The 24,746-nt window shown below is 36.0% G+C and overlaps 1 protein-coding gene across 1 annotated transcript in view; it reads right to left on the bottom strand.

Annotated features, from left to right (window-relative positions):
* Window positions 1-23,831, bottom strand: part of CNTN5 (contactin 5) — a 968,197-nt gene extending 944,366 nt beyond the window's left edge. The window contains exon 1 of the mRNA XM_080376471.1: window positions 15,061-23,831. The gene's annotated coding sequence lies outside the window, so the exon portion shown is untranslated. The remainder of the gene's footprint in view (window positions 1-15,060) is intronic.
* Window positions 23,832-24,746: the final 915 nt, after the last annotated feature.

The raw sequence follows: 24,746 nt of genomic DNA, 5'->3' as shown, positions 1-24,746 counted from the left end.
GTTTGTATTTAATAATTTCATCTGCATTTGGTAGAGTTGTTGTGTAGTCAGTATATGGTACATCATGGCTAATAAAAAACCAGCATTTCTCAGCAGAAAGAAGTAAGACAGACTGTTTTCAGGGCTAAACTTCTTTTTAGGCTCATACATTTGTAAAATGTAAATCAGATTTGTAGTGAAACTGAAAATCTTTCTGAGAAAATATATTTTAACATTCAATTTTCCTTCCATACTGGATCAACACTGATGCCTTTGGACCTAAACCTTGAAGAGCAAATCTGTTCTCTATAGTCTTGTAAGAGAAACACTGGAGGTTTTGGTGGAGGTAGGTAGTTATATTTTTAATTTAATTAATGTTTCAACCTTAATATGGGTAATTCTTTCTGATGCCATGTAAAAATGCCCAGAACTGTTCGGTTTCCTTTCAGTGCTTTAGTCTAGCAAGAAGCTATTGCAAGTTATGATAGTTTATAACTTCAGAATATACAGGTTAATTATAAATTCTATATATATAATTTATATACATTATATATTATTTATAAATGAGATCTGGCTTTAAGAACCTACAACATTATTTGAGCTTTACTCTCCTTCAGATTCTGAAATTCTGTTATCCAGTTTAGTGACATTTTTTGACATCCTTTATTTTCTGTGAAAAAGGCTGTTGGTATAATATGAGAGTTCAGATGGTAAAACTTGTAACAGTTTAATTGCATATGAAATATAAAACAGGTAAAAAATGTCACACTGTGATGCAGAGAAATAAATAAATGATAACTACTGTTTATTTTCAAAGCAGCCAAGGAGAGGAACCAAATTTTCTTGTAGCACAGCACAAACAGAATAATGGAAAATTTCCTTAGGGACATCTTGCACTTCAGGATAACCTCTGGCAACAGGTTCTGCTAGAAAAGCACCAGAGCGACAATACTGGGGAAAGTAAAAATGCATGACTTTCTCAAGCTATGAAAATCAGGATATAATCCAAAATGATATATGATATCTGGATGTGGAGCATGGACCTTTCCACCTTTGCTCTGCAGCTGTATTAAGCTCTTATCCTTGTGTCCCATCCAAGCTGTATATGCACATATGTGTTACGTGTCCCATGGAGGAGTGGTAGTGGGAACCAATCTTGTTCTGCAGATACGTCAGTTGCAAAGCTTAGAGCTTCCTGGGTCCTAATTCAAAATTCAGTGGCAATGCTATACTTTCTTTAGTCTGTTCCGGCATAATTTTTGTCTCTTTTATTCCTCCATCTTTCATTACCTACTTCACACTGAGAGTTGAAATTAACCCTTTTAGCACTCCAGAAAGTTAAGGGTATTTAACTATGAATTGAGTATCATATACTATGCCTTGTCTTTGACAGAACAGATTCATTTATTCTTGCTTTAAAAGAAACTGACAGTAAGCTTTTTAATCCCATCTTATTTCAATATCTTCAACAATTACAGCAGAAGTTGACAGTAGTCTGAATTTCATTCATCTGCAACCGATTTATTTAAAAGAGCAGACCATATGAATAAACCATTTTTTTCTCATGCTAATAATCTAGCATGCCTCTCTGCAACACATTACGTTGTTCAAATTCACGAGTCCCATTTTGCAAAGAAGTTGCATAGTCTTTTTGCACCTAAGCACAGCTGGAATCTGACTAGGAAAAGTACCAATTTTAATCACTTCTGGCAGCAAATTTTAGGTTAACTAGATATTTAAATTTTAATAAATATTCTTAGCGTTGCTTGACTTTCTTCTAATTATTGCATTGTATTTCTAGGCTACTAAAGACAAGCAGATAGAGTTATGTAGAATATCTAGGACTCTGAAGATGCTAAAAACAGTCAACTGTAATTTCTGAACTAAATTTTTGACTTCTTATTGTTATTAAATTATAAACAGATGCAAATTTCAGCACTTTCATGTTGATCCATTCTGATCAACACAAATAGAACTTACCTATATGAAAAACCTTACCTTTATGAAATATACTCCTGTTTACAGGCAAGAGTAGTAATTCTATCAAACAGTATGAATACATCAGTTTTGTCCATTGTGAAAAATGTAAATAATAATTAAAAAAAAAAATGCCATGTAAATTAGGTGCTCCATTTCTCAGACTGTTTTGCACTCCTCTTTTTTTAAAAACAGTATTGTTGTTTTGATGTACTGTGGAAAAGAGTTAGAAATTATATTTACTTACTTTTGGAAATCCAAGATACATCTTTTACAGATTCAGAATAAATGTGTAGGTATGTAGCTTAATTAATGATCAAAATACATAATACAATTTGTAAGGGAAAAAAGATACCTGTAGACAAATAAGCAGTTCAAACCTTCCCCTTTGCTGTTAAGTAACTTCCATTTAGTGTCTTCTCTAAAATTTAAGGATAAATTAAAAAATAAAAATTTTACAAGTTACATTGCTAAAAGGAAATTGAAAAATAAATTGAAAAGAGAAAGCATGAAAAGATTTTGTCTAAAACTTGCTTATGTCATTCCAGGGAAAAAGGTGCTGAATATTCAGAGGGAACTGTAAATTCAAAGCTTGTAATAAACTCAAAATCTTTATGGGAACTAAGGAAATTATGCCTAATGGTATTAGAGAAGATTTTTAAACAAAAGAAATATTACAAAACAAGTGTTACATTGGATAGCGGTAACATTTGCCAGGAAAAAGCTGACACAAAATTGGTTTTAAGAACACAGAGATTTCCCTATTATTAAATCTTTCAAGGTTATATACTCATAAGAAACAATTATCATATCATTACCTTTGTACTATAAAACTAATTTTCTATTTCAACACTGATGTGAACATACTTAGTTGATTGAAAGGGATGGAGGAAATCCATGCATAATTTTCTCTAATGGGTTGAGTCTAGGGAGAGTTTACCTTCTATAAAAAATAATGAAGGCCGAAATGAAGACACACAGAAGACTTCACCATATGACCATGTTGAAGAGATCAGTCATAGTTTAATGTAAATATTTTCTCATATTTCAACTATATGAGTATAGGTACATAAGAAAAAAAAATATTTTTGTTGGATTCTATTTAACACTATTCTGCTTCCCCCTCCCCCCACCCAAATGCATGACTCGCAAATACCAACTCTTTTACAAGTTTTTTTTAATAGAGAATAGTTTCAGAAAAAATTATTTGAGGGGAACCTTTTATGAGCATCTATTACAGCAGGAATTATATAGACCTTAGCCATTTTGAGGAAATCACAATTAAATGGGATGGATGTGTAAAAGAACTGTGAACTTTAGGAGACTGTTGAATTCACAGGAGAAACATTAGTGTGATCACCAGCACAGCTCAGAGCTGTTTGGTGCCTGCCTGCCTGGATCAATCCACAGCACCTTGTCACACACAGGGTGACACGCTGACCTTCCTTGTAGGGTGAGTGGGGAGAGCTATGGGAGTATTTTCTGCAGTAACTGCTTCCCATAATCAGATGCAGTCATTAGATCAGCCAATTAATCCCAGATTATTCCATCTAAGTGAAAATGCTGATTACTGAACTAAAGAGTAGGCACCTCTTTTTAGCCTAATCAACCTAGGAATTCCATGATGAGTGGTTAGTTTTGGTAGGAGGGCTCAGTGTGTCCAAAATGTAGGTGTAGCCCTGCGAGTAAGATACTCTCCAGAGAGGTACATTTTGGTCACTTCAACATATAAACCTTGCACCTAACTAGAAATTACTGTAGAAAGAAGAAACAATTTTAAGGAAAATGGAAGGTGTTGCACAAGAATAATGTTTACCTTACTGACTACATCAAAGGATTCAGCCCAAAAGGGGTTTTGTGTTGTTCTTCCATGACTAAAACTGTCAATGTCAGGTTAACAATATATTGAGTATCTGTGGGACTTAATTTTAAAACAAAATGCAACAAGACAGACCACAAATTTAGGTACCTATTTGATTATACAGTAAGGGTATAGGATTTTGAAAACAAATACTTTACTCAGTCATTGAAGTAATTTTGGAAAACTGGCCCCATGAATGTTTGTCCAAAGTTGCATGGGATATTTTTGAAAGCACAGGGAACAGAACATCAGTAGCTAAGTGCTCTCTGGGCACGTTACACCACCTTCCTCTGCTCACTAGTGGCCTGGCAATAAGGTAAACTAGAAACTCTGCTCCGGAGCAACTTCATTCCAGCTCTTGTCTTCCTCATGTATTTCCTCATGTATTTCCTCATGTATGTCACTCTTGTAGATTTGCACAAACCATTACAGAGCTCAGTGAATAATTACTATTCTGTTATTTGTTTAAAGTTAACCCAAACAAATAACATGGCATATTTTTTCAGTTTAAAAAATAAATAAAATGAGTGTAGAAATGTAATTCAGAAACATTTCAAAAGGGACCTATCAGAACACAATACTGCAAAAATTGCTCATTATTCAGATTCATTGGGAATTTTTCAAATTAGTCATTTTGGAATTTTTAAGTAGTCTCATTTTTTAGATTAATTTAAGTAATTTCAGTTGACCTAAGACTGTATTGTTCATCAAATAAGCTACTTTCCAGAAACATCTTTCTCAGCTCTCTGCCAGCTGCACCCTCTTGAAGTTTCAAGCAGCTCCTTGTTTTCTGGCATTATAAAGTGAAGAGAGGGGAAATGAAAGGAAAAGAGATGACAGATTTATCATAATTTCTTGTGTATAATTGATCATTGTCAAAAATAACTTCTTGCCTGAAAAAGCAATGAGGTTAATCAGGTGCCTGCTGAAATCTCTGCTGATTTTTTACTCATGACTTCTTTTCTCGCTTTCACAGGTGCCATTGTTGCTGCGCTCACCACCATCTGTAGTGCAGAAATGACAGTCACACCAGAGGCCATGACAGAAGCGCTGGCATGAAATGAGTTCATTTTCTTTCTAGTAGCTGGTACAATGCTGTGCTTTGGGTTTAGGACGAGAATAATATTGATAACTCACTGATGGTTTTAGTTGTTGCTTAGTAGTGTTTGTATTAAGTCAAGGACTTTTCAGCTTCTCAGGCCTTGCCGGTGAGAAGGAGGGGCACAAGAAATTGGGAGGGGATACAGCCAGCACAGCTGCCCCAAACTGGCCAAAGGAATATTCCATATCATACGATGTCATGCCCAGTATATAAACTGGGGGAGTTAGCTGGGGGTGTGGGATTGCTGCTCTGGGGCTGGATGGGTATTGGTCAGTGGGGGGTGAGCAATTGTATTTGCATCACTTGTTTTTTTGGTTTTTGTTCTTAATTCCTTGAGGTTTATTTCTCTTTCTCCTTTTCTTATCTCCCTTTCCATTACAATAATAATAATTATTAGTAGTATTACTTTTATATTTTACTTTATTTCAATTATTAAACTGTTCTTATCTCAACCCATGGGTTTCACCTTTTTTTCCAATTCTTCCCATTCCACCAGTGGAGGAGGGGAGTGAGTGAGCGGCTGTGTTCTACGTAGTTGCTGGCTGGGGTTTTGAGTTTGTCTGTTTGTTTGTTTTGTTTGCACAGAAATTGTCAATATAAAAACTTTGTCTATTGGAAACATCTGGTGGGAAAATACTGGACTGCATTCTTCATCTAAGTGGTCTAATACTTGTATCTTCTGAATGTTTTCATTCCAAAGAGCTGGCGTTATTTAGTCCAACAAATGAAACACTTCAGACATTTTCTCAATTGTTGTAATTAAAACCAGGCTCCAGAAAAGTAAATAAAGTAATCTTGAGATCAATAAAGCATTGCTATTTTAATGATATCAAAATCCCAGATCATAAAGTGCTAGGTTTCAAAGTGCAGGAAATCTTAGTGAACCCACAGTGGTCTCTCTCTGATGGAGCTCTTGAGCGAAGAACTGGACAGAAATGAAGCATCTTGTTAAAATTCAGCTCTCTGTCTTTGAAAATAACAAAATAAATTTATGGGGAATTGCCATAAATGAAGATGCTGCAATAAGGTGGGGGGGGTGGAAGATCAGACAGAAATCGTGACTGAAAGAGTAGATAGGTGACAAAACCTGACATTAATAGGGAGAGGTACCTTCAGTGACAGAGGATATCACATACCAAATCATTCTACATAAGGTGTGTGGAGTTAATGTTTGTGAGGGGAAATCAAAGCTGAAGCCACCTTCAGTCACATTTTGCTCTCCTTGAAAACAAGGAGCCTACCAGACCAAGAGAGGCTCCCCTGGTGTTAGATGCAACATATGAATATCTTGGTGAAATGATTACAGGCTGTGACAGAGAGCACGACAAGGGCACAGAATATACCACATAATCAATCCAGTGCAGTATTATGCTGAGGGACTGTTTCCTTTCTGTGTTTTTTCTTTCATGGATCTTATGGAGCATCCTCTAGCATCCACAGTTTTCTCTCCAGTCACTAACTCTTTGTGCATTCTCCTATACGTTACCCTTCCTATTCCTGTGACTTAGCCAGATGAACTGAAAGCATTAGTGACACTTCATGTCAGAATCTGCCTGTTAAACAATATGACAAATAATGTGAATATTTGTATATTTCCTAAGATAGGTTTGTACTTTTCTGTCATCCATTAATGTTCTGGTAGAATCTGTCCTATTGTGTCAGCTCTTCTATGTTCTTTTGGCATAACGTTTTAAGTGTTTAAGTCCTAAATCTCTGATTATTATAAGAGCTACACATTTGGCAATCTTTAAAGGTTGTGACTTGAAACTGTTTGGCAAAGCGTTTACTTCGTGAGGGTCAATAATTTCACTGTGTGTTGCAGAAGTACCTTGCCAACTTGGAGATTTATAAGAACTGTGAAACATTTGCTTTACTGATACTGATGACCTTTAGATGAACTAACAGCAGGCTTATATTTTTACAAAAAATGCATTCTGCAGTATGTGATAAATGTTGGATTTTTTTCTCAGGGATTAGTATTTCCTTTTGATTTCTTTAAGTCAAATGAGGTCAGATTCTTTAAAAACTATGTTAATAACTCCAGTCAGATTCTTGTGAGAACTTCAAGATTGTAACGGAATTACATCTCAAAAAAAAGCTAGCAGAAATACCATTGTAAACCATACATGTCGGGAGTTAACCCATAAATTCCCAGTTTGTGGGTATAAAATACAAATATGCCTAATTTTGAAATTAACTTTTACAAAGCAGGAAGATCACAGGCCATCTAATACCTCTTTTGTTGTGCTAGTGAACACAGAGCACTTCAGAAGGTATAACAGAGAAGAAGCTTGGTGAAAAAAAATTGTGGAAAAAAAAAGGCTGTGATAATAGACTGAAGCTAAAAGATAGGCGTGAAGGTAGAGTAGGGCAAGAAACAGCAGGGAATAAACAAATCATTTAAGAAGAAGCACCAGTCTTCAGAAATGGTAAGCTTGAAAGGAAGACATGGGGTGCATGGGAACATCTGAAGCACCAATCATGAAGAATATACAGAGTAAAGCTAGCTGAAGAGACGATGCTGATTATCAGGGGGTTGTGCAGATGTTCCAAAAATCACATTCTCTAGATGGGAGAGAACTTCCTAAGGAACTTGCTTTCTGGTAAGAATGCAAAATCAAAAGGTGAAAAAGCTCAAGAATACCTCTAATGATGTGTCAGACCAGGGATTAATAGACATAAAGTGTATATTAATTGCTCCTTCATTGTCTGCATGATTCATAACTCTTTTCATTTCATGATATTGCCAACTTGAAATCACACCTCCGAACCCAGAGGTGTCAAACACTAGAGGTTCTGATCCACTGTAACTGTGTAAGGTGTGCTCTTACACAAGTTCAGTAAAAAGGATACTGCTCTTGCTATTCTGACAATATCTTAAATTCTTTCAACTTCATCATTCACAGAAATTGTTTTTTTGTACTTCCTGTTGGAATCTGCATATAGATTTTGTTGAGTCATGTCATACATCTATTGCTGTCCTGATAGATGTGGCAGTAATGCTTGTAAGGACAGTCTCTGAAGAACTTCTATTTCCTTGAGTGTGCTGTGAGATTTATAAAGCTACTTATGAGATATATCATTATTGAGTGAAAGTTCCATTGCAGCACTACTGAAATACTTGAAACAATATACTTGCATGTTCTTAAGTGACTGGCACAAATACAATGAAATAAATATCCTAACCATCATCAAATTTTTATAAGAAAAAATCACAGAATTTTAGTGATACAAAAATTATGTATACAGTTGGTCCAAATTCTTTCTTCTATTACATGGCTACAGATCAAATGACTTTGCAGTTGTATTATTAATACAGAGCAGGCCATTTGTGTTTGTCAAAAATGTTCTTTAATAACTAAGAATTTCACAAGTAACTTGAAAAATGCTGAAAAATTGAGCTATATAGCTTCTTCAGAGGATTTTGTTACTCATGCATCATCTGTGAGAGTAAAGTGAGATTCTTATACTTTCTAAACCTGTAATTCATAACACTCCATGAGTTTCTGTTAAAGTGGTAAGAACACTCATAAGTATGTATGTTTCTGCTTCTGATCATCTATATATCATTGGTTTTATTGTTCCTTGGTATCTTCTCTTTTCTATCTATAAGTAATGAGACACATTTAATATTTTTTTCATATGTATATACTTTTAAATAATTAATTCCATAGGCAGAAAGGTGCAGCACTGCAGAATAGAAATAGGTGAACTTTCCTAAAAGTAGAAACATTGATCCTATTGTTGGTATGGAGAAAAATAGTAACACATTTTGAGACAGCAAGAACATAAGAAATTCAATTCTATTACCAGAACAGATCAGTGATCTTTCTAATATGGCAGTTTGTCTCTGACAATAGCCTATAGATGATACTTAAAAAGAACATTTTAAACCCTTTGTAGAGCACCTAATTGAGCAATGCCATGTTATAAGGAAAAAAGTCTTCTGGCCTCTAAGTGCTGACTAGCTTGAAGTGCTTACACATGAGAATTGCCAGACTTCATTGTTATTTCCTATACATTGTATACATCCGGATTAGATTCATCAGAAGTGGAAGTACATTCAAATGTTGGTGACAGCTCAAAGTCAAATCAGAATTAATTGCTATGTTCATTTTTTTCCCCAAACAATTCAGTTCACAAAGCTCCAAACATTTCATATTTTGCCATGCATTTTGCTAATAGAAAAATTAGTTACTCAGAAGATTCAGAGTAATTGTAAAGAGTGTTTGTAATTGTAAAAATTGTACAAACTGTAAAAATTGTAAAAATTGTCCTCTTCCTGTCATGGAGTTGTTCTCTCTTGACAGTCCAGGTAAGCAAGGACTGAACACGTTAGTTTTGTTGGTGCAGCTAAAGTGCAAGTATATTCCACTGAGGACGTGACACAGAATTCAATGAGGACAGTGTAAAAAATTCCTTTCGTATCAAAACTCTTCAGGTTTATTTACCTGACACTGTGTATGTGTTTTTGTAAATAATGTAGCAAAATTAAAAATGACACAGTATAGACAGAATAAATTTATTTTTATCATACAGAATACTGAACTTTCACTCACTGTTTCATACTCCTGTGCAACATATGAGACGTATATGTTCTAATATTGTGATCATTATTATATGTGATGGACTAGAGGACAAGAAATGCTGCCTCTGGATTCCTCTTCATATCTTCTAGGCTAATCTTAAGTGGCATTGCTCTTTGCAGCCTTTACATGCTCTTGACAAAGGCATATAGCCATGCTGAGCTGTATCATATTGAGATTACCCCACATCTGTGCTGTGACGTTAGCTCTTGTGTGGCCTTGTTGCCATCAGCCCCTGCTCAGTTCTGTGTTGTTATCTGTGGATGGCTGCTCTCAGTCTTTTGACTGGCTGCACATTCACTGCTTGTTCAAGCCCTGCTGTGACATTTCTTCTGGTGTTTTTATACACACACGTACTCTTTCATTCATACGCCATGCAAACTTGTGCATTGATTATACTGTATATTTCCTTTGCAAATCTCTATGTAAAAGCTTCAGCTTGCTGAATGGAAGGTAAGGAGATAAAATTAACCGCATTTTAGCACTTCAGCAGCTGTCCCTGCATTATTTATGCTTAATGTTAAGGCCACAGGTTAATGTGAAGAAGTTAATCAATGCCTTTACAGATGCTAGAAGAACCATTCTTATGAAGTACCAGTTTTAGTTTTGTAATTGAAACTGCCAGACTGAAACCCAGTGACTGCAGCTTTCTTCTTTATTACAGTGCGTTTCATCTCTTCACCCCTAAGAAAGGACTTTTTAAAACAACAAAAAAAATAATTTGCAAAGTTGGTCTTCTCAAACAGAGCGCAAAAGGATGTCAGCTCAAAATGTCCAAAGAAAGGAATAAGTTAATGATTAGGGATATATTTCTAAGACATTAGATGATTTAACTCAGACTTTAACTTTGTATATTAAAAAGTGCAAATATGCCTAATACAAGACTATGTAAAATGTTAGACAGGCTCTGGGTGTTTTAATAAGATTTGTTACTCATATTAAAACTACAAATGGCCTTGCTTTCATCAGGATACTATTAGCTCAAGTTAACACCGTGCTTTTTTTCTGTGGGGAAGCCTTTAGCTATCAAGTTACTTTTACTAAGCAGAAAGTAGATGTTTCCCTTCCTTTGTTCTATGTACTTGAACTTAATAAATTCAAGTAGGAGGGAATCCTGCAGTTGACACTTAGAATTTCTTTTCTATTAGACTGAATGAGCAGCAGATAATGTTCTGTTTTGATGTCTATTGCTTAGCCACCTCTGACATAAACAAAGCACAAATTTTATGCCAAGAAAATTTAAAAAAATATGAACTGAAATATAAACAATGGAAAAGATATATTAAAAAAATAATTGTGGGTTCTCTATTTGCCTTTGGATTTCTGAAACTTTCGATTTTCATGGAAGACTTATCATATTCTGTAGTAGTTATAGTGAACTCACACAAGAATCATGACATGCATTTTGAAATGTAAATGCATATTTTCACAAAAAAAATTAACTGAAAATGTTATTTTGTGAATGCTAGATATCTCTAATGGTATTGTAATAATCTTAAAGAGCATACATAAAACACCCCAAGAGCTGATTTTTCATTGTTAAAATGTTTGAATTATGGGGGAGGAGGTGGGGGGGAATAATCATGATGAAGTGTCATTTACGTTTCCCCAAAGCTCTTGCTGAGATCTCCATAAAAATGAAAAATATTTCTTAATGTCTGAAAGGATAAATTTTTCTTCAGCAGAGTATATCATGGTAGATGCTATCATCTACTTAAAACAGAGCTGTACCTGAAATGTCTTTGTTGGACTGTAATACCTTGTAATGCAAAATTTTACACGCCTCCTTAATTTCATAGTGTGTATAACCCAAGAAATAAATAAGGATTGCATGCCTTTGTGGAGATCTCAGTAGTTTTGAACAGTTTTGACCAGTGAATGTACTACAATTCTGAATTCACAGATGTTTAGCCTCTGAAATACTAGCAGACAAAGTCTGAAAAGACTTTAAAATTGTGTACTTTTTTCACTGCCACAAGTTTAAACTTCCTTCTCCTCTAATATTAAGGAGAATTCAAACTCTACTGCTAGGTAAAGGATTAGTGGTTCACATAGGAAACTTGGGAATAGCTCATTTTAGGTGCTGGACAGTACAGAAAATGGATATCTATTTTTCTTATTCTGTTGCTCGTCTAACATTCTGGTTTTGTTTGTAGGAAATAACACCAGGTGAAATACAGACAATAGTACAAAAAATAATTAATGTTATTATTTGTATTTTAGAAAAAAGTTGCTAAAATGGCCTTACTTATGCAAATAAGGCCTAATTACTGTCAATAAAAGATCTAAGTTGTAATTTGTATCTTGGAGTAATGTCAGGATGTGTAATTCCAAATATTTCAGCACTCTAGCAACCAATATTAAATCCTTAGCATCTCCATCTCTTTCAAAACCCACTACCTGCAATTAAGCAATTTCAGGAACCATGTGCACTATATCTGGTGTTTTCAAACGAGGTGCAACAGTCTGCCTGGCAAATAGAGAACTTAGTTTTTGCTTTAGCAAAGGAACCCTGAACCTGAGTTGATTTAGCTGAGTGTATGAAAACAATGACCCAGAACAGAATCTGAACCACAGCAAAGCTCTTTCTTTTTATTTATGAAAACTGCGGTTAATCCTTTGCCACAGTTTTATGTAGAAAACTCTTCTTTATGAGGGGCAGTTCTTTAGAAATGAAGTGGGCAGAATTCTGAACTCTTGCAGAATATACCAGACATTGTCCTTTCTGAAATACTTTGGCATGAATGAAAAAATTCTTTGCTCATGAGATTTTTACCTTGTCAATGAGATTTTAAGGAGTTCAGGAAAACTTAAAAAAATAATTAAACAATATTTACATGAAGAGCTGCTTGGCAAATTGGAAGTAGTTAAGATTAATTGCAACAACATACTGCAAATACTATATTCCACATTTTATGAAATTAAAAGTCTATAAAAGTCAAAGTAGGGAAATTAAATTGCTTTCCAAAAACTAAGGAGAATTTAGTGCTTTAAGTAATAAAGGCAGGGAAGGTTTTAGGACTGTCTTCTTCCTAAACATGTTGATTCCTATAGCACAATGCTCCGAGGGGTCAAATTTGAGTGTTCTATTACTAAGGGGTTTTTATTTAATAACTTAAAGAGCGCTTTTTGAAAAGAATGCAGAGACAAAAGCAGGTCATACATGTAACCAGAACATATCAGAACTTACTAGCAAAAGCACAAAAGACAGACAGATATCTGTCAAGATATCTGACTAATAATTTACAAGACACAATATGTAGATCAGGGGTCCTCAAACTTTTCAACCAGGGGGCCGGCGCATGGATGAAGCGGCAGCAGTCATCTGTGGCTGCTTGGTTTCCCCCCCCAACACCCGGCGGGTAGGGGGGGGGGGTGTCTTTAAACACCAGGGGGCGGATTGAGGACCTGGGGGGGCGTATCTGACCCGTGGCCCATAGTTTGAGGACCCCTGATGTAGATGAACTCAAGCTTTGTTCACTACTGACTGAGACATTCCCAGAGGGGAAGGTGCTCTGATGTTCTGAAGAGGTTGATCATCTTCTCTTACCCATTCCCAGCACCACTGCAGGGGAACGGGAGGTAGGAATTCTACTACTACCTCTTCAATTTGACCTTACTAGTGTAAAGGCCTGAAATATCAGAAGAATAAGAATAACTTTGCTATACATTACTTCCAGTCACCCATCAATTCTCAAAAATTATTTGATAGAGCAGAAAAGAGGATGGAAAGAAAACTTCCTGATGAGTGCAGTATAAAAAAGAAGACAATCTTCAAAAATTGTTCTCATCTGTTTAAAATGCTGGCATGACCAAGGCTTTAATTTGCAACTAAATTTTAAAGAATAGTGTGAATGGATTGTATCCAATTCAGCCCATCAAATTTTTCTTGGCCTGTAATGAGCAGGGTCATCCTTTATTGACTTTTTAGTGCAAGCTAATAAAATATCTAATACTACTGTTAGCTAAAGTATTCTGTTTCCAGACAACTTGATTTAATGGAATAGCTAATTAACTGAAGAATAATGAACCAAATGAATTCAAATAGTAAAGTAATACCTGCCAATTCATTGTAGAAACATTAATTTAAGAGATGGTAGGGAGAGGGAGTCCTTTGGTTTATCGGTCTGAATAATCCTTTGTAGCTATTAACAGTTAGACAGCACTCTTGTTATGGAACTGTTTTTCCTTGGCCTGACTCCTTTCCTGCTTTTTAGTGAAAAAATTAAAGGTCGTTGATTAGGATGTGTCTTGTCTACAGTACGTGTCCAGCTATAATCACCTTACTGAAACTGGGTGGGTATACAACAGTCTGAGGTCTGTCAGGATGTTACCCTGTCTTATAAATCACAGAGAATAAAAGAGTGCTCTAATCTAACATTTACACTCTATACATTTAATGTAGACTTTTTACATTAATTGGAGGGGATGGCGAGTACTGAAATAAGAACTGAATTCACGGTGGATTGAGCTTGCCTACAGTGAACTCAGTGAGCACAGTCATCCTTGAGATCCAAAGAGAGGCAAAAGGTGAATTTGTTAAAAGGGCTATATAAATCAAACCACTCAGATTTAAAGCCAAAGAACATTCTGTTCCTCAATTAGTTTAGATCAATTCTTTCCAAATGTCATCTGCAGTTAATAATATTTTAAGTTTTGCTTCAAAAGAGAGTTTAGTGTTTCTATTTTTGATGTCTTACAAGAGAGCGGGAGTCTAGAGCTGATCAGAAGGTATTATCCCTTTTGTGATCTAGACCTGCTTCACAAGGCTACCAAGCTTTATCTTGTTTCCTGGATACGTATCACTGTACCACTTTGGTCAGTCCATTTCATAGGTACCATATGATCCATTGCTTCTTAACAGTATGTTCTGCTTCCCGATTTTAAGACAGCACTCTTTTGTCCAGGTTTTGTGGAAGCTGCAAGTACATTTTATTTCTTGTTCCTGTATTGTTCACTGGTCACAAGCAGGACAGTGAAAGTTCATGAGAGGCTATCACCTTTTGCATCCATATGCTTACCATAAACTAATTTAGATCTCTATAGTTCTTATATGACTTTCTAGAATAGCATATTTACTTGCTTTCTTGTAAGTCTATTATTTCCTTGTTTTTAACATGAACAGTGATGTATACAGGTAGTCAGCAATCTAATCTTTCTATTTTTTGGAGCACATTTTAGATAGAGTGAAGGTTGTTGCCAAATAATGGTCCAGATTTGACTCCTTAGCTAACAGAGCATCATTTTTATAGCCTAGATGCCCTTTTTTCCCCTGCAATCCAGTTGGATTGTAGGTAACCTTTACTCAAAGAAATTAGCTTAAAATAATGCTCTTGAAATCCAATTTACCTTATGATTATTATACTTTTTTCTTATTTATCATGGTCATAGTTGATATACCAGCGTTTTGTATGTGATTATACATGCTTGGTTGCTGTGGTATCTCCAAATGCTGTGGTCTAGAAAGCAAGTCTCATGAGGGACAGCTGAGGGAGATGGGGTTGTTTAGACTGGAGAAAAGGAGACTCAGGGGGGACCTTATCACTCTCTACAACTACCTGAAAGGAGGTGGTAGGCAACTGGGGGTAGGTCTCTTCTCCCACATAACAAGTGACAGGACAAGAGGAAAATGCCTCATGTTATGCCAGGGGAGGTTTAGATTGGATATTAGAAAAAAATCCTTCACTGAAAGGCTGTTGAAACATTGGAACAGGCTGCCCAGGTAGGTGCTGGAACCACCATCCCTGAAGGTATTTTAAAAATGCATAGATGTGATGCTTAGAAATATGCTTTAGTGATGGACTTGGCAGACTTGGTTGAACTTGATGATCTCAAAGGTCTTTTCCAACCTAAATTATTCTATGATTTTATGATTCTAAATGTTCTTTTTGGAGGGTGAAGGTAATACCTCTGTCCATGAGACACAAATAAATCAGTATCAACTTTGGACCATATTCCACAGTTTTCTTGAAAATGGCATATGGGCAAATCACACACCAACCTTTGTTGTATATTTTCTCTGTCCTTTCAGAATATTCTGCCCCATTATCTTCTTTACAGCTTTTGGCTCATGCAACTAACTGATTAAGACAAAAATCTTCTAAGTGGCATTACATCATAGAACCACTATCTTCTAAATATAGTTACCTTGGCATACAAGAATCATATTCTTCAAAGCTTTGATTTTTAATGCCACCCATATTAAACCAGAATTTTGATAATATAAACCCCACAGGTTGAGTCCCAGGCAAGTTTTCTTGAGGTCAGTATGATTACTCACAAATTCAAGTCAGTAGTTTGATAAGAAGTCAGTAGTTTGATAAGAAGTATTGTTCGTAGGGAGTTTGGTGCTCCACCAAAACACCAATGTTGGATTTAACTTCAGCACTGGTTATAATATAGCACAGCAAAAGGAAGGCAAGCCTTGTCACAGGATATTAATTAGAAAAATGAGTTTTTTCACTGTTTGGTAAAACGTTGGGGCAGGGGGGAGGTTGTCTGGTTTTTTTTTGTTGTTGTTTTTTGGGTTTTGTTGGGGTTTTTTTGTTGTTGTTATGCTTTGTTTTGGTTTGTTTGTTTCTTTCCAAAAGAAAAGGTGGAGTAAATACTGTAAATATTTGAGTGTCATCATAAAAAGCAGCATAACATCAACTTGGTCTAATGAGTAGAGGCGAAATGATGAAACAATCCAGAGAGACTTTCTGCTGCTTCGCTAGCTTCCACTGTGCTAGCTAAGGATATCTGATTAGGATAGTATCTATCAGTTAATAATAGTCAAAACATTTCTAAGAGTAATTTTTGAAGTTAAACACAACTTAGTTTAGAGATTTACCCAGAATGAGAATAGATGCAACAACATTTTTCAGATGGATTATTGTCCATCGAGGCTTCCATAGATATCAGATCACTTTACAGTCACACAAGGAAATGCAATGTTTGTAACTGTGATTCTGACACCTTTGTAAAATAATTCCTTTTGGAGTTTTAATATATTGTTTATACTGTAACCATCATCATAATTTTTTACTTGTCTCTCAGAGATGTAACCATAGTTGGACAGGAAGAGAAGGCAGAAAGCTCCTGAAACTCAATTTCCCTGAAAACAAGGTATTCTGCACTGAGTAAAACAATCTCTGTTTTATTCATTGTGTTGTGCTGTCATCAAGAAAATCATTCACCATCTCCCCTGTTTCTCCAGCTCTTCAGCTTTTCCTGAAGATAAGAAAGGACAAAGAGCCTTCCACAAAGATAGGCAGAGAAAAGTTGTACCATTTGGGGCATTATTTTTAAATCACTGTATCCCTACAGCATCGTAATTTCTTTATTTCCTTAAATTTTGCATGCAGCTCATTCTGCACATCTGACTCAAAGTGAGAGCAGCTGAGGTAGATTTTTGTATGAAGTGGCAATTCTCTTCCCTTTGCCATCACATAGTTGCATGAGTTTAATAGATGTTGAACAGGGACCTGCTGAATGGATCAGATTTAAGTCATATTCCTAAATATGGGCAGCCTGCCAGCCTGCTGCATGAGTATTTCCCTTATTAATAACAAAGCAGAAACTGCACCTTTGCTATGTCTTTGGCTAGAGATATGATGTTTTGCTCATGATCTAGAACAGAGATTACAAATTTAAAGCTTTAAATATAATTTTAACTGTATGTTTTCATAGTTTTATTACATCTCTGTCTTTTTTTTTCCTATGAAAAGGAAAAAAGAATCAAAAAAAATCCATGTTTAATTTCCCAAGCTGGTGCACCATATTTTTGATCTGACACATTCAGTTGTACCAATAATATTATGTTCTGCTATGTCAATAGAGTAATGAAACATCACTGAAGTAACCAGAGACGACAATGAAATAGGCCATAAAATATAACAAATTGGAGTTTTCTGAACAAAAAGAGAGGGGAAAAAAGCTCTATATTTTTGTAATTATAACACAGTTTCTTACTTGAGCATCAGTTAAAATAAATGAAAACAATTACTTCATTTTAAACATATATTGTATACTGCTGTCATGGGAATTTTCCATGCTTGACCTGGACTTCTAGTTGCTATGACTATGTTACTTCACCCTGAAGGCACTTTTGAATTTGACACTTTACATTTCAGAATCTTGTTGCACTTTACAAATACTAAACAATATGATACTGCTCTGAATAAAGGAATACACATAGGTGCATGTGTGTATATATGTATACACACACACACAAAAAGGCAAGATATAGAGGGCTAAAAAGTATCTCTAAGGCCAAGCCTACATTGCCTCTTGTGACTAGAACAGTTAATTCAGAAGAAGTTTATAGTATCTAGAAACTGACACATGAAAATGGAGGTGCAGGTAAACACCATGTTTTAACAAGTCTTAACTGTATAAATGGCATATATGACATTTAAAAAAAAAAATACTCTGCCCTCAAACTGAGATCCCCAAAATCCCTGTGACAGCATTATCTGATATTTATTAGCTCAGACTTGACATTCTACTGACTTTTTCCAGCAAAATCTAAAAGCACAGGACATGTATTTATGCTTAAAATATGAATACAATATGAACTACTGTCTTTCCACATCCCACACTGTCAACTTTTTTTATGAAAGGATAATTCTTCCACTTAGTTGAGCATATTAACTTACCCAGAGAGTGACTAGTTCTGAGTCCTTGCACCTTGTCACAAAAAGGCATACAAAATACTTAAACATTTATCTCCTGAAACTAGTGGTAGGAACGGGAAGTAATTTCTTATCTGCTGGAAGGATTGTGAATAAATACTGATAAAACTTGTATTTGACATAGCAGGGGCAAATTAGAGACCAGATGAACAATTTCTCTGCAACAGATTTGATATAAAATAATGGGGTTTATAGGTCCTGGCTTTATTTTCATCTTGAGCAGCACCACCGCCTCCTCAGTATGTCCTGATCACATATGTTGGGTACGGTAATATTCAGATTTGGAAAAAGAAATTAATCTCAGTCATTCTCAAGGGCTGATACTGAGACTGATGTTGTTTGATGTCTTTTTTGCTGGCCTGAAAAATGGGATGAAGTGCACCTTCAGCTGGTGTGCAGAAGGATCAAACTGGCGGAAGCTGGCAGAAACTTTATGAAGTTGATCAAAGCTGAATGTGACATCCTGAACAGACTGGGGACATAGTGGTTAGCACACAGCTTAGAAGAAAAGGATTTAGGTGTTCCAGTGCACAAACCCAATATTATTCAGCAGTGTATCCTTGCAGAAATTAATAACTGCATGTTGGGCTGAGTGTAGCCAGACTGAGGAAGAGTGTAGCCAGGAGGCCAAAGTGATTCTTCTCTGTTTGGCACTAAGGATGCAGCATTGAAGGTATCATGCCCAGGTTTTTGCTCCCCAGTACTCAAAAGACATTGACACAGAGGAATCAGTGCAGGGCCTCCAAGGTGTTTATGGGGCTGGAGCACAAGATGTACAGGAAAAGACTAAGGGATTTTGTCCATATGGAAAAAAGAGGATGGAAAGGAGCTGTTTTCAACTACCCAGTAGGAGAGTGTAGAGAAGATAGAGCCAGATGCTTCTTGGAGGTGCACAGTGAAGGTATTAGAGGCTATGAACATGAGCTGCAACAAGGGAAATTCTGAATAGATGTTAGGGAAAAAAGTTCATGATATGAGTGGTCTAAGTGTGCAACAAATTACCCAGAAAGGAGAAAGGTTGAAACTAAATATAGCTTGGAGGTTGGCCATGCTCTGAGTGGGAGGTTGGACCAGAGATTACCTTCAGAAATCCCAGATGACCTTCAGAAATCCCTTGCAAGCTAATCTACAAACCAAATATATGATTCCCAGAAGTTATATTTGCAGGCTTCATTATAGGTTTTTGCATTCTCTTAGATGTCCCGTTCCAAAGAAAATCTTGGGGTTTAATACAAACAATTTTTCTGCTATTGCAGGGACTTAAAACATTGAATTAATGATAAAGTTCTCTTTGTACCTTTAAAGTTTTGCACAGTGGGAATTGATGAACCAAACAAATCCTTCTAGCCCTGTCTTCTTATGTTGATCTGTCTGTGGATATTCTGCTGTCAGTTACAACTCTCTGAGCACGGCTACAATTATCCACTAAAATGAGTAGGAAAAATTATTGAAGAAGTTTGTTCTGAAACACTTTTGTTTTGTCCTGTTTATATTTTATGTCAGTACAAAAGAATGTAGAGGTATACAGTATCACTGTCTCATTCCCATTTTGAACAGTAATTTTCCAAGGGTCCTTTATTTTTATGTTGGGATACCTACATACCTGACAGAATCAAAACTGCATTGAAGAAACCATCTCCATGACTTTTCTATAATCTCTGAATTTTTATATATCAATGAAAAACTCTATAGAAGTCAAAAATCCACAAATAAGTTTTATTCCTTAATGTAGATTTTATCTGATGTAAAAAAAAAAAAAAAAAAGAAAAGAAAAAAGAAAAAAAGCGCTAAGGACTTAATTTCTCTAGCCAAATTTATGTAGTAAAGATTTTTTTTCCTTTTTTAAAATCTATCATCAGGCTAGAAAATGGTTCAGTGCACTGAACTCAGAGAAACTCACATCCAAAAGTAGAGTCAAACATCAATAACTTGTTCATTAGATGTTCATTTGCATCTGGAGGTTATTTCCAAAAGACAAACATTTGCTTATCAAAGCTTAAAAAATAAATCTTAAATTCAGAAACTTGAATGTTATGACATGATCTGTTTTGTGTGTGTTTGGGGTTTTTTTGGGGGGTGGTGTGGTGTGGTGGTGGTGATGGTTGTTTTTTCTTTTTTTTTTTGGTGGTGGTGGTGGTGGTGTGGGTTAGTTGTTTGTTTGTTTGTTTGTTTCTCCTCAGGACTCATAAAATCTTCCACCTGCTCAATTTTTCTATATGCATTGTATACAGATAATTGCTCCCTTTAGATCCTACTGTTTCCAAAGTTTCAGGCAGCACACAGGGATGGTACAGACAAAACCCAAGAGTTTATGCTTAAGAAGGTGTTGAAGAAGAAACCACTACCCTGTGTTTTGAGAAAAAGAGGAGTGCATGCTGTGGACTTAAGTGGCATGTCATGACCCAAATGAAAGGACAATGTAGTGGTCTTTAAGATACTGTGACCTGAATACTGTTGGTCAAAGGCTGTTGTTATGAACCTCAGTCAGTACAAAGATTGGCCAGCTACAAATTCCTGTTTAATTACAGTGTTCTGGATGTTCTGTGATCTGTTTGTATCAGCCATCAGGCCATCAGCAATCCATGGATTGACCATAGCCTGGGAATCAATATTATATTTTCTGTTCCTTCTGCTAGGATTTTCTGTCTCACTACTTGGCAAAACTGTCAGTTTCTGCAACTAGAAAAAAAGCAGAGGATTCTAATTACCCTTCCTGTCTATTAACCAAATATGTGGAAGAATGTTGTTCACTTTCATAACTCACACAAGTTTTGAAGGCCTTTTCAGACTTTAAGCAGGGCTACAGAGTAAAGTTCCTTCCTCCTGTTAAATTCCCACATGGATCATTGCTTTCTGCCTATCCAAATTTCCAATTCACTTTCAAATGTGTGAGTCACTGTTGAGCTGAATGCGTATTTTATCTTGAGTCCTGGTATTTCATCAAAATGATACCAACAGAACCGCATCCTTCACTTCCTGCCTTACATTTTTTGTGCACTGTTGTGCCCTAGTGAGTAATGTATAGTATGGTGCAACATGGAGCATACCTTGTACTCTACTGAACAGTGCTTGTGTTTCATTCTAGAGATATAAGTTCTGTAACATAAATTATCTAATTTTTACAGAAACAGGAACACACCATTGAAATTGGATGTAGTTCAAAAAAGCATAACATACAGTGTGCAGAATGATATAAAAGGAGGTTGTATGGTGGGTTTTTTCATTGAACTTTAATTAAAAATTGTTCTGGTGACTTATATGAAAGTGCTTTTGATACAAACAATTTGAGCATCATGTGTTATATGATTCAGCCACAGGTTGAGCAGCTGCAATCTCTACAGATACGTTGCAACTTGGTTCTTCACCTTCATAGGTATTGGGAGTTCCAAAATACGCTTTAAAAAAAATGCTTAATCCTATTCTATTTTGTTGCAATTCTTAGCAACAAAAAACTAAAAATAAGTTGCTTGATTGCCATAAACCCAATTCTGGACTCTTATATGCCTTAGAATATTTGTATGAAAAGAGGAACTACAAAGTGATTATCAGAACAATATTGTATTTTAAATAAAAAGCTGATTCTGATCTTCATAGATTTTTTTTTTCATCTTTCATGATGAACACTTAACTGCATTAAAAAAACGCAAATAAACAAACCCCAAAGAAAAACAGTATCCATTTTAAAGTTTAAAAGTTTTTGAGCTGTATATGGAGATTCCTTTTTGAGCCTTCATATCAAATATCTTACTAAGCCACAGAGAGAATCAAATGCCTACATATTCCTAAGCTCCTATCATCTATAGCAGTGGATCCTGCATTTAATTCTCTTGATGTGTCATGGACACTAATGCAGTCACCTATCACGCATGATGCATCAAATACCATGTTCCAGAAATGAAGCATGGAGATATTGGCACTGTGTTGCAGCAGGAGTAGACCATCCAGTGATCTCCCTTTGAGACTGATCACATGATAGGAAAGCCCAGTTGCCTGACCTACCAAACCATTAATGATTGATAGACCATGAGCTGGGAAACTCTGACTTGTGTCCCTGCTTATCACTCTTTCAGGTACTACCAGTTACTGTGAAACTTGTGGGTTGCAGTAGGTCAAGTGTGCATGTGAAAGGGAGCAAGAGAACATGAAAGCACACTGCAGTTCACCTCCACAGGGGTGGAGATGTGACAGACAACCAGGCTGTAGTCCTGATGTGATTACAATAGGTAGCTACTTTTTAGCTTGCCTCCTGTGGTTTTATTCCCTACATCATCAATGAATTTTTGTGAGGAAGCATAGCATAATACCTGGTTGTGGCACCTACTGTCTTGGAAACTGTGGTGGGTTTTTTTTCCCATGAAATACAAAACAAGTAATTCATGTGGAAAATATTAATCTGTCCTTTTGTGTCTGATGAAGAACCCAGAAGGTAATTAGGATGGGCACTAAAGTAAAACTTGCTCTTGGGATTCTATTTATTTATTTATTGAGAAATCTGCTCTAAATAGCTTTGGAATTCATTTGGCTGTTATTTCCCACTATTTTTTTCTCATTAAATAGGCAATATAGAAAACTGTTTGATGCACTCTTCCTCCCTTCCATCCTACCTTTTTTTACATCATTAAGCTTTTATACACAAGATAATGAAAAAACCAAGTACTCAGGCACTGGTGTTGATGGATAACAGTGATTTAAGACTTGGTTCCACCTCTTTACACATTTTAACACAGCATTTATTCATGTAAGCAATGACTCCGAGATCAGGAAGAAGGCGGACTCTGCCACAGTCATAGCTCTTGAAACAATAGGTTCACTCTTTCTCAAAAGCAAAACATCACCAGTCAACATAATTAACAGTGGGAAAACACAGTTCATTTAAATTATTCATTGGGATAAAACCTGAATTTACAGAGGATCAGAAAGGGTTGTCCAATACTTATGACAGTGGCACTAATGTTAAAATACCTCTTGCTTGGGAGTGTTTCTGCTTAACACTCCTTGTAAGCAAAATGTGTGACATCCCCTGATGATCTCCTACATGTAGCAGAAAAATACAAATACACAAATTGATGTAATAGCCATGGGAAGAAAAGGGTAACATTAACCAGAGTAGGTCATATGCAAGATAATTCATTTTTTTAAATTATCTACCCTCTGTTTTAGGATGTTGACAAGTACTTGCCTTCTATTATCCTCATGCCTCACAAAGAGGGACATTTAGGAGTAAAATAATACAGAGGTGATGAGCTGTAGTGGCCTATATAAGAAAGTGCACAATTTCAATTATCTCCATGTGTCACAGTGTGTCAAATTCAGCAGCCACATCCTCTGTTTGACATTAGCTATGTAGCAAGGAGGTTGAAACCAGGGAACCTGCTCTTGCAGAGATCCTCCTTTGCAAGCAGCCACAGACAGTCAAAGAGCCTTCAATACCTGGTACCACGCTCAGATTTTAGGTACATCCCAAGTTCATCAGTGCTCAGATGGACATATTGATCTAAATCAAAAACTCTGTAGAGCAGCTACAAAGACTCTTCCCCCCATGCCCCCCCCCCCCCCCCCAATTACATCTATGTGTATTAAAAAGGTTGGATGCTTAATTTATTTTAAAATGGTAGACAGATGTTACTAGAAAAAACCCATGAATTCAGACATTGGCACCACCCCCCCACCCCCCCCCAATTACATCTATGTGTATTAAAAAGGTTGGATGCTTAATTTATTTTAAAATGGTAGACAGATGTTACTAGAAAAAACCCATGAATTCAGACATTGGCACAAGGTCATTATTTTCCCATGAGAATAAAAAAAGATGGTAATTTTAAGTGCCTAACTCACCTACCTGAATTAGAAGTCAGTCACTTTGTACAATCAATGTTGAGAAAAGGACACATTTGATTGGATAAAATCACCTTTTGGAGATGACTGTATCTCCCTTAGCTATATAGGATGATGCCCATAACCTAGATGCCCTTAGTTAGGTGTATAAAGTTAGATAAAACTTTCAATTCACTGTAAAACATACAGGGAGCATAAACATTGATCTTAGGGTACTTAAAACTACCTGTTGAGCCCAGCATTTCCCCCTACTTTTCCTTCCACTGTCCCCAGATTAAATATGTATTGATAATATAAGTGATGGTTTATCCAACATTCAGAGCTTTCACTCAAAATATGCTTGTCATTTATTTTTCATATTTGGCCATGGAATGTTATTTGTGCAGCTCTAGTCTTCTGTACAAGCTGTTGCAATTCCTTTTGCGTTTTTTTTTGTTGGCTATTTTTCTGTTTCATGTTGTTTTTCTTCTTGCAGCATCCGTCCTTTCTTTTCCCTGGGCATCCTTCCATTTCCTCCTCCAGGGTTACCATAGAAATACGCAGTCACAAATTTCAACAGAGAAACTCAGGCTGAAGCAACAAAATGAAATGTCAGAAAGAACTACTTTGCATAAGTCACAAAACAAATTGTACATGTGTATAATTATTAATTATGTAATATTTTTAAAGAATTTGGGCATAGCTGTAGGAGCTTGCTTTTGGAGTTGTGCTTTTAGTTCATCCTCCACTAT

This window comes from Falco punctatus (assembly GCF_963210335.1).
Source record: "Falco punctatus genome assembly, chromosome: 2".
Lineage (NCBI taxonomy): Eukaryota > Metazoa > Chordata > Aves > Falconiformes > Falconidae > Falco > Falco punctatus.
This window is presented reverse-complemented; position numbering and strand designations above follow the sequence as displayed.